The sequence below is a fragment of the Bubalus bubalis genome, chromosome 24 (genome assembly GCF_019923935.1).
Source record: "Bubalus bubalis isolate 160015118507 breed Murrah chromosome 24, NDDB_SH_1, whole genome shotgun sequence".
Taxonomy (NCBI): domain Eukaryota; kingdom Metazoa; phylum Chordata; class Mammalia; order Artiodactyla; family Bovidae; genus Bubalus; species Bubalus bubalis.
This window is the reverse complement of record NC_059180.1, coordinates 20,124,110-20,135,621: the sequence shown is the minus strand read 5'-3', so window position 1 is coordinate 20,135,621 and position 11,512 is coordinate 20,124,110. Positions and strand designations below refer to the sequence as shown.

Below are 11,512 nucleotides of genomic sequence, written 5' to 3'. Positions count from 1 at the left end.
GCAGATTCTTTATGATCTCAGCCACCAGGGAAGGGAAGAGGCCAAAAGGCGGGGAAATTTTATGTTTAATTTTTCTTGTCATGTCACAAAATGTGCATTTGATTTCACAGAGCCAATACAGATCCTTGAGCCATCCATCTTATACAGTAAGTCTACTGACTTACTGTATAACCTTAAGAGAATCACTTACATCTGTGGGTGCCATTTTTCAAAATGTTACATTAGGGGATTTTCCTGGTGGTGCAGTGTTTAGGACTCTGTGCTTCCACTACATGGACGTGGGTTTGATCCCTGGTCAAGGAACTAAGATCCCACATGTTATAAGGCCTGGCCAAAAAAAAAATTTTTTCCAATAAAAAAAATTTTTTTAATAAAATATTAGATTAGATTAGAGCTACACACACCATGGACAAGAGCTTTGGCATTACCTACAGAGATACAAATTTTGGGGCCCTACCCAAAATTTCTATATCAGAAATTCTGGAAGAGGGGACCAGAAATTTCATGCTGCAACAAACCATCTGGAAAATTCTGATGCACAAAGAAGTTTGAGAAGCCCTGGATGAACTGGTCTCTAAGTCTATGAGTCTATCAATCACTGTGTCAAGAAAATCAGTAAAAGCAAACAGGGACCATCTGGCACTAACTATTCTTTCTCCTTTTTGTTTTCCTTTCCATTTTCACTTAACTACTACCTCCTACTTTCATTTCAGGTGCTCTCTAGGCCACTCGAGGGCAACAGGAAATGTGTGGAGAGTCTTATGCCCTTTCCGCTTTGCCACCATCAAACAATTCCTAGGTTCTGGCTGTTACACTGTGGAGGTACAGTGTTATATAATGCAAGCAGGAGCTGTGTCTCTTGCTTCACAGTTATAACCTTGGCTCCCAGATTGCCCCTCATTAAGATTTGTTGAATGGGACTTCCCTGGAAGCCCAGTGAGCATGGAAGACTCCATGCTCACAATGCAGGTTTGATCCCTGGTTAGAGTATTAGATCCCACATGCCACAACTAAGAGCTCGAATGCTGCAACTAAGACCCAGTGCAGGTAAGAAAATAGTTTTTAAAAATAATTTATTTATTTATTTTGGCTGTGCTTGGTCTTCGTAGCTGCATGCTGGCTTTTTCTCGTTGCAGTGAGCAGGGGCTACTGTCTACTTGCAGTGCTTGGGCTTCTCATTGCCATGGCTTCTCTTGTTGCAGAGCAAAGGCTCCAAGGCTCCCAAGCTTCCGTAGTTGTGGTTCCCAGGCTCTAGAGCACAGGCTCAATAGTTGTGGTGCAAGGGCTTTGTTGCTCAATGGCATGTGTGATCTGGGACCAGGGATTGATGAGAGATATCCCCAAACCTGTCCTAGAGTTTATGTGGGCTGCCATAACAAGACATGACTTAAACAATAGAAATTTGTCTTCTCAAAGTTCAGGAGGCTGAAAAGTCTAAGATCAAGGTCCAGTGGGCCCAATATCTCTCTTCCTGGCTTGCACACAAGCCCCTTCTCTCTGTGTCCTCACATGCATGTGGAGGTGTGAGGGAGCAGCAGCTCTCTTGTGTCTTCTTATAAAGACACTAATCCTATTGGGTCAGGGCTCCACCCTTATGACTTCATTTAACCTTTGTTGTTGTTCAGTCCCTAAATCATGTCTGACTCCCTGTGACCTTAATTGCTTCCTTATTCCAAACAAAGCCACACTGGAGTTTAGGCATTCAACACAGGAGTCTGGGGAGATGCAAACATTTGATCTATAGTAGAGTCCCATTAATTTTCCCTTCCCACCTCCATCTCATTCTTATACTCTTTTCTTCACCTCTCCCCTAGTCCAGGGAATTTTTATCTCCTCTATCGTCTCCTAAATCTAGGGCATAGACCATGACCTCAACTTTAGAGGCTCAAAAGCACTTCTGTTGTGACACTCTCCCTTCAGGCAACAGATGATTGATTTCCAGTTGTCCAAATGGAAGAGGGTCATTGGGTAAAGAGAAACTACAAGGGGAAAAGCTCATCAGTTGATACAGTAGATTATTTTCCCTCTATGTAAATAATCAAAATATAATACATGGAATAAATCATGAAGGTGCTGATTTTTATTCCATTTAAGTGCAGAAAGAAAAAATAAAATAAATAAGGTTGAAAGTGAGAACAATCATGACAAATAAAAAGCAACAGCAAAAAAAAGTAAACAAAGGCAAGATCGATAATGTTCAGGATAGTGTGATGTCGTTTCTAATAAAGAAATGAATGTGAGTGGTAACATGTTTATATATCAGTTTACAGAAAACAAACAAACAAAACACCCGAATGGGTCAGACACCTAACCATTAACAGCACTTACCTCTAGGAGTTACCCTTGAGTAACTAATGCATGCTGAGTTGCTTCAGTTCAGTTCAGTTCAGTCACTCAGTCGTGTCCGACTCTTTGCGACCCCATGAATCGCAGCACGCCAGGCCTCCCTGTCCATCACCAACTCCCAGAGTTCACTCAGACTCACGTCCATCGAGTCAGTGATGCCATCCAGCCATTTCATCCTCTGTCGTCCCCTTCTCCTCCTGCCTCCAATCCCTCCCAGCATCAGGGTCTTTTCCAATGAGTCAACTCTTCACATGAGGTGGCCAAAGTACTGGAGTTTCAGCTTTAGCATCATTCCTTCCAAAGAAATCCCAGGGCTGATCTCCTTCAGAATGGACTGGTTGGATCTCCTTGCAGTCCAAGGGACTCTCAAGAGTCTTCTCCAACACCACAGTTCAAAAGCATCAATTCTTCGGCGCTCAGCCTTCTTCACAGTCCAACTCTCACATCCATACATGACCACAGGAAAAACCATAGCCTTGACTAGACGAACCTTTGTTGGCAAAGTAATGTCTCTGCTTTTCAATATGCTATCTAGGTTGGTCATAACTTTCCTTCCAAGGAATAAGTGTCTTTTAATTTCATGGCTGCAGTCACCATCTGCAGTGATTTTGGAGCCCCAAAAAAATAAAGTCTGACACTGTTTCCACTGTTTCCCCATCTATTTCCCATGAAGTGATGGGACCGGATGCCATGATCTTCGTTTTCTGAATGTTGAGCTTTAAGCCGACTTTTTGACTCTCCTCTTTCACTTTCATCAAGAGGCTTTTTAGTTCCTCTTCACTTTCTGCCATAAGGGTGGTGTCATCTGCATATCTGAGGTTATTGAGATTTCTCCCGGCAATCTTGATTCCAGCTGCTTCAGTTGTGTCAAAAACTCTTTGTGACGCTATGGACTGTAGCCCACCAGGTTCCTCTGTCAAGAACACTGGAGTGGGTTGCCATGCCCTCCTCCAGGGTATCTTCCAGACCCAGGGATTGAACCCATTTCTTTTACATCTCCTGCAGGGGCAGGCAGGTTCTTTACCGCTAGCACTACTTAGGAAGCCTAGCAGTTACCTCTAGGGAATGCATTGGGAAAGGAGAACTTTTACTTTTTGTTCATACACATCTGCATTTAAATATATCTGTTAAAATTTCCAGGTGAATAGTAAAATGCTAAAATGTGATGAGGGAGAAAATGAAAAGACTAGATTCTTAAGATACAATGATTCTTTCATGAAGATTTCAATAAAACATGGCTGAGATTTATAAAAAGACAAAAATAGACATGACTTGAAATAAAAGGGAAATCAATACAAAGTTACAATAATCTGACATTAAAAGCTTAAAGAGAAAAAAAACACCCTATGAAAAATTAAAGATGAAAAGGTAAAGCTGTTTTTTTTTTTAAGTTAAAGATGTAACAATAAAGGTGTATAACCTACATTTAAAAAAAAAAGTTGTAGGAAAAAATAAGAAAGCAAAGACAAAAGTTTAGAGACATAAAAGAAGGCAGAGAAAACAGCTGCTAGAAGCAGCTAAGGGTTAAAGCTTTGGTCACAGAATTTTTGTCTGGGCTTCCCTAGTGAAAAGTCTCTCATTGGAAAGACTGTGTCTGCAAACACCCTCAGCCCCTTTCACGGTCAACTCAGTCCCCACCATGGCTTCAGTTTCTTTCTGCAGTTGACTTTCTTGACCATGTACTTGTGAACATGGAGAAAGAAAGAAAGAAAGAGTGAAGTAGCTCAATCGTATCCGACTCTTTGCAACCCCATGGACTGAAGCCTATCAGGATCCTGGATCCATGGGATTCTCCAGGCAGGAATACTGGAATAGGTTGCCATTTCCTTCTCCAGGAGATCTTCCCAACCCAGGGATTGAACCTGGGTCTCCTGCATTGTAGGCAGACACTTTACCATCTGAGCCACCAGGGAAGTCGTGAACATGGAGAATGTCTCCTCAAATTAAAAAAGAAAAACCAGAAGTCAACAAAAAATGATTGAGCTGGTGGATTCTGAACCAAAGAGGTACAATTTTGTTCTTTTCAGTGGCATCAGCTTTGTAGAGCTTTTCTGAAATCTTAGATCTCAGAAGGAATCCACACTCACCCTCCCAGGAGCAGAACAGAACTGAGTACAAATCCCAGGCAAGATACCTCTCTACATCTCTGTTTCCTCTTTTATAAAGTAGAATATAGAATAAAATTCATATTTTATTGCAAGACAAGAAAATGTAAAACATCTGCTCTGCCCTTTGTTCTCCTCTCTCCCCGCACTGTGCATTGTGTACCTGCATTATGCATGGACCAAACTTCCCCATTGGCAGAAACCTGCTCAGCCACAAAGAACAGCATTCTTCAAGCACCAATAAGACAACTCTTTAAAAGATGACACACGTTCTTGATTTTGTAAAGGGTCACAATGACCCACTACTTTGTACTTGCAGAGCTGGATTGCAAAAACTATCTACATCATTTATCAAAGACCTGCATAACTGTGCTTTGATCTCAATGGGCAGAACAGTCCTTAGAACTTTCTGAGAGGCTGTTCCTGTGTTATAATCCTCAGTTTGCCTTAAATTAAATTTTCCATTTCTCTCTTTTTTTTGGCCCCATTGCACAGCATGTGGGATCTTAGTTCCCTGACTAGGGATTGAACCCTGGGCCACCTGCAGTGGAAGCATGGAGTCTTAACCACCAGACTGCTAGGGAAGTCCTGAAATTTTCTATTTCTTAAAAAAAATTTTTTTTTCATTTCTTCCTTAGATCTACTGGTTAATTTTTTTTTATTATTGACAAGGGGACTTAAGAACCCACCTCATGGAATTTTTATGAGGACTGAATACACAGAAAGAGCAGTAGAAAACACTCAAATAAGTCCAATTCTCTCCTTTGTGAAGGAGTAGAATACAATTTGAAGATTTCTTCAATATCACAGAGTAAATATGCAGAGGAATTTACATTGAACTCAATGGCCTCTCTCTCCCAGGGCCACTTTTCATTATGCCAGGCTTGCTTTGGGATTATATTCTTTGTTTGTTCATTGCCTTTGAGGGCCATATCTGGTTGTGTGCCTTTAAAGTTTCCAAGGAGTAGAGATTTTCCCTGCCTGCCAAAACTATTTTAGGATCAGCTGCATCCCCTGAAGCTGGGATAGAAGTTCAGCACTCACCTGAAAGGACTTCTCGTGTGATAAGAGGAAGACTCACATGTCCTTCCCCAAAGTAGGGGTGGACAGGCACCCTCGCCTTTCATTTGTCTGTCATTACAGACTAAAAGTTTAAAAGGGCAGTGTAATGGAGCCCTATTTTGTAAAATGAATTAAAATGTATCAGATCCGATCAGATCAGTAGCTCAGTCGTGTCCCACTCTTTGCGACCCCATGAATCGCAGCACGCCAGGCCTCCCTGTCCATCACCAACTCCCAGAGTTCACTCAGACTCACGTCCATCGAGTCAGTGATGCCATCCAGCCATCTCATCCTCTGTCGTCCCCTTCTCCTTCTGCCCCCAATCCCTCCCAGCATCAGAGTCTTTTCCAATGAGTCAACTCTTCACATGAGGTGGCCAAAGTACTGGAGTTTCAGCTTTAGCATCATTCCTTCCAAAGAAATCCCAGGGCTGATCTCCTTCACAATGGACTGGTTGGATCTCCTTGCAGTCCAAGGGACTCTCAAGAGTCTTCTCCAACACCACAGTTCAAAAGCATCAATTCTTCAGCGCTCAGCCTTCTTCACAGTCTAACTCTCACATCCATACATGACCACAGGAAAAACCATAGCCTTGACTAGACGAACCTTTGTTGGCAAAGTAATGTCTCTGCTTTTCAATATGCTATCTAGGTTGGTCATAACTTTCCTTCCAAGGAATAAGCGTCTTTTAATTTCATGGCTGCAGTCACCATCTGTGACTTTGAAGCCCAAAAAAATAAAGTCTGACACTGTTTCCACTGTTTCCCCACCTATTTCCCATGATGTGATGGGACCGGATGCCATGATCTTTGTTTTCTGAATGTTGAGCTTTAAGCCCACTTAAATGGACCAAATAGTAGCTAAGCAGTCAAGGAAACTGCCATCTCCCAACCTGCAACCCAAGGCTGCTTTACATCCTCGTATGCCTGGCCTCAAAGCCAAGAGTGGAATTAACATGAAGAAAGCAGCACCAAGAGCTGGAGAGTGTGAGATGGAAACCTGATGTCCCATCTGAGTTGCCTAATCCAGACACCCCTGAACTCTTTCATTACATGAGCCAGTATCTTGTTCTGTTTCAAAGCCAGTTTGCTTGCTTTCCATCTGTCTAAATGGAAAAGATCCTTGTGAATACACCTGGCCTCCTCTACCTTTTCCTAAAAAAAAAAAAAAAATCTTTCAAACTAAACTTCCCTGCCTCAACAGTAGTCTCCCCATAGCCACTGTCTTACCTCAGGGACGAATGGGGTTAAAATCTCAGTAATATCAAATATTTTCTCTTTATTTGGCGTAACCCAAGGTCCAGGAGCATCATCAGATCACTGTGGTACCATTCAGCTAGCAATTTATTAACCATAATGAGGAGAAAACTCTGGGCCCTCTATTCCAGAGGTAGGGGCTAATCATCACATGAGGATTCAAGTAACATTGGGCTAAAATGGGATTGGCAGGCAGAGTCCACCTTCAGCCTGTCCTCCATCCAATGGGTGGTTAATGAAACCAAGCAGGGCCCTGTGAGGCTCCTGAGCATGGAGGCCTTTTTGTCCCCCATTTCTTATATGCAAGAGTCCAGCCTCCGTGACCTTCTCTGAGCTCCAAAGGGCAGATTTGAAGAGTTGCTAGTCATGGGAAGAGCTGCTGCAGAACCACCTGAGGCAAGACAGAGAAGCTCCTCCAGATTAGGACCCTACCTGGGACCCTTGTGTGCATGGGTGCTCTGTCGTGTCCAACTCTTTGCAACCCTATGGACTGTAGCCCGCCAGGCTCCACTGACCATGGGACTCTCCAGGCAAGAATACTGGAGTGGGTTGCCATTTTCTTCTCCAGGGGATCTTCCTGACCCAGGTTCCAACCCGGGTCTCCTGCATTGCCAGGCGGGTTCTTTACCACTAGCGCCAATCTAAGACCCTGCACACCCCCTAATCTTGACAGCAAGACACCCTTTTGAAATTTTACAGAAGAAAGAAGAATGCAAGTTTGTTTCTGCCTTGATACTTAAAGTACTTCCCTGACCACGAGCAACTGACTGTAAGACCTCTCCCTTTTTCCCAGGGAGTGGAACGCAGTGCTTGAGGTGCTAGCCTACTTTGTTCCTGCTTTGCCTGGCAAAAAAAGAATGCAACTCTCTATTTTCCCTCCATATCTCTGTCTCTGTATTTCTGTTCCGCCTCGGTGCACAGAGAGCCAAGACTTTGGCATGACTAGTACCATCCATCAAACAGCATGACATTTCCCTCTTGTGTGTTTCTAGGTGTTCTCAGAGGAGGTGGGTGGATGTGCCACATGCAAGCCAGCTTCCATATGCAGCATGGAAGTCAACTGCACCAGCTCTAGTCCTGTTTCGTCCCTGTGTCTCTGCTGCTTGGCCACTCCCAGCCCTGATGCATTATGCTGTTGACAGAGCCAGTGGCCTGCCCACTATTCACCACCAATGATGCTGGAAACTCAGCTTCTCTGAACACTGCTGCCAAATCGAATCTTGGAGATGGAGTTTTGGATGAAGTAGGAAAGGATAGTGTTGAGTCCTGCTCCAAGGCCACAGGTGTGAGGTCTTGCACTGAGGCCACAGAAGCAGAGCCCAGAACAAAGGTCACCTCTGAAGCTGACTGAGCCCCATTGTAGCTGTTGCTGATCTCCCTGATCATCACTAACAGGCTTCCTGACTCCAAATTAGGTAAAAATGCCACCTTGGTACTCACCCTATAATAGCACCCTAACCAATCATCTGACTCTTTGCTACCCCATGGAGTATAGCCCACCAGGCTCCTCTGTCCATGGGATTTTCCAGGCAAGAATACTGGAGTGGTTGTCATTTCCTTCTCCAGGGGATCTTCCCAACCCAGGGATCAAACCCAGGTCTCCTTCATTGCAGGCAGATGCTTTAACCTCTGAGCCACCAGGGAAGCCCAACCAATCATCTAATGCCAGTCTTCCAGCAGGAACATTCTTTGTCTTGAGGGTCTGAAAACTGGCTACTAACCCCCAAAAACTGTCGACTCTCCCTGGCCTGTCAGGAGTTGTTGGCCAACTGCCCTCAAAGCACCCATGTTATCTCTGCTCTTTGTTCTTAATAAACTCACTCCTTTCCGCAATACTCCATGTCTAGAAATTCTTTTCCAACTGGTGTTCGGACTCTTCAACAGATAGCTTTATTGCTTTACCAGGCAAAGAGGGGCACAGTGGGCTCCTGTCCTTAAAAACTATGCATCCCAACTCAGGGGACTTTGGTGAGGAGTTTTATGGCAATGGTTCAAGAGTGGGGTTGCTGATAAGATTAGAGGGTGTGCAGGGTCCCAGGTGATCAGTCTCCTAATCTTTTTTTTTTAATTATGTATTTATTTATTTGTGGCTGCACTGGGTCTTCGTGGCTTTCTCTTTATCTGCACTGGGCTTTCTCTTGTTGTGGTGAGTGGATGCTACTCCTCTTTACAATCCGTGGGCTTCTCTTGCTGCTGAACACAGGCTCTAGGCACACAGGCTTCAGTAGTTGCGGCACACAGGCTCTGGACTTGTGGCTGGCTGGCCCTAGAACTCTCGGGCTTCAGTAGTTTCAGTGCTCGGGCTTAGTTGCTCCACTGCATGTGGAATCCTCCCAGACCAGGGATCCAACCATTTGCCCCTGCATTGCATGGGGGATTCTTCTCCGCTGTGCCACCAAGAAAGTCTCAGTCTCATCTTGATGAGCTTCTCTGGTCCCCTTAATCTTGCCTCAGGTGGTTTCTTGGCTGCTCCTCCTTTAATTAGCAGCTGTTGGCATATGCCCTTTGGAACTAAGGGAAGGTCACAGAGGTGGGAGTATTGCCTTCAAGATACAGGGGACAAAAGAAAAAGGCCTCCAGGCCTGGGAGTCCTTATTGCCAAATTCAGACTTAAATTGAAGAAAGTAGGGAAAACCACTAGACCATTTAGGTATGACCTAAATCAAATCCCTTATGATTATACAGTGGAAGTGAGAAATAGATTTAAGGGCCTAGATCTGATAGACAGAGTGCCTGATGAACTATGGATGGAGGTTGGTGACATTGTACAGGAGACAGGGATCAAGACCATCCCCATGGAAAAGAAATGCAAAAAAAGCAAAATGGCTGTCTGAGGAGGCCTTACAAATAGCTGTGAAAAGAAGAGAAGCAAAAAGCAAAGGAGAAAAGGAAAGACGTAAGCATCTGAATGCAGAGTTCCAAAGAATAGCAAGGAGAGATAGGAAAGCCTTCCTCAGCAATCAATGCAAATAAACAGAGGAAAACAACAGAATGGGAAAGACTAGAGATCTCGTCAAGAAAATTAGAGATACCAAGGGAACACTTCATGCAAAGATGTGCTTGATAAAGGACAGAAATGGTATGGACCTAACAGAAGCGGAAAATATTAAGAGGTGGCAAGAATACACAGAAGAACTGTACAAAAAAGATCTTCACGACCCAGATAATCACGATGGTGTGATCACTGACCTAGAGCCAGACATCCTGGAATGGGAAGTTAAGTGGGCCGAAGGAAGCATTACTGTGAACAAAGCTAGTTGAGGTGATGGAATTCCAGTGGAGCTATTTCAAATCCTGAAAGATGATGCTGTGAAAGTGCTGCACTCAATATGCCAGCAAATTTGGAAAACTCAACAGTGGCCCACAGGACTGGAAAAGGTCAGTTTTCATCCCAATCCCAAAGAAAGGCAATGCCAAAGAATGCTCAAACTACCACACAATTGCACTCATCTCACATGCTAGTAAGGTAATGCTCAAAATTCTCCAAGCCAGCCTTCAGCAATATGTGAACCATGAACTTCCAGATGTTCAAGCTGGTTTTAGAAAAGGCAGAGGAACCAGAGATCAAGTTGCCAACATCCGCTGGATCATGGAAAAAGCAAGAGAGTTCCAGAAAAACATCTATTTCTGCTCTATTGACTATGCCAAAGCCTTTGACTGTGTGGATTACAATAAAATGTGGAAAATTCTGAAAGAGATGGAATACCAGACCACCTGACCTGCCTCTTGAGAAACCTGTATGCAGTTCAGGAAGAAACAGTTAGAACTGGACATGGAACAACAGACTGGTTCCAAATAGGAAAAGGAGTACATCAAGGCTGTATATTGTCACCCTGCTTATTTAACTTCTATGCAGAGTACATCATGAGAAACGCTGGACTGGAAGAAGCACAAGCTGGAATCAAGAATGCTAGGAGAAATATCAATAACTTCAGATATGCAGATGACACCCCCCTTATGGCAGAAAGTGAAGAGGAACTCAAAAGCCTCTTGATGAAAGCGAAAGAGGAGAGTGAAAAAGTTGGCTTAAAGCTCAACATTCAGAAAACTAAGATCATGGCATCCGGTCCCACCACTTCATGGGAAATAGATGGGGAAACAGTGGAAACAGTGTCAGACTTTATTTTGGGGGGGCTCCAAAATCACTGTAGATGGTGATTTTAGCCATGAAATTAAAAGACACTTACTCCTTGGAAGCAAAGTTATGACCAACCTAGATAGCATATTCAAAAGCAGAGATATTACTTTGCCAACAAAGGTCCATCTAGTCAAGGCTATGGTTTTTCCAGTGGTCATGTATGGGTGTGAGAGTTGGACTGTGAAGAAAGCTGAGTTCTGAAGAATTGATGCTTTTGAACTATGGTGTTGGAGAAGACTCTTGAGAGTCCCTTGGACTGCAAGGAGGTCCAACCAGTTCATCCTAAAGGAGATCAGTCCTGGGTGTTCATTGGAAGGACTGATGCTAAAGCTGAAACTCCAATACTTTGGCCACCTCATGTGAAGAGTTGACTCATTGGAAAAGACTCTGATGCTGGGAGGGATTGGGGGCAGGAGGAGAAGGGGATGACAGAGGATGAGATGGTTGGATGGCATTACCGACTCGATGGACATGAGTTTGAGTGGACTCAGGGAGTTGGTGATGGAAAGGGAGGCCTGGCGTTCTGCGATTCATGGGATTGCAATGAGTTGGACACAACTGAGTGACTGAACTGAACTGAACTGATGCTGCCTTTGACTGCTTAA

General features: G+C 43.9%; 1 non-coding gene across 1 annotated transcript; it reads right to left on the bottom strand.

The window, feature by feature from the left end:
- Positions 1-4,187: 4,187 nt before the first annotated feature.
- On the bottom strand, positions 4,188-4,259 carry TRNAC-ACA. The gene has a single exon. It is a non-coding gene; the product is annotated as a tRNA-Cys (tRNA).
- Between the last annotated feature and the right edge of the window lie 7,253 nt (positions 4,260-11,512).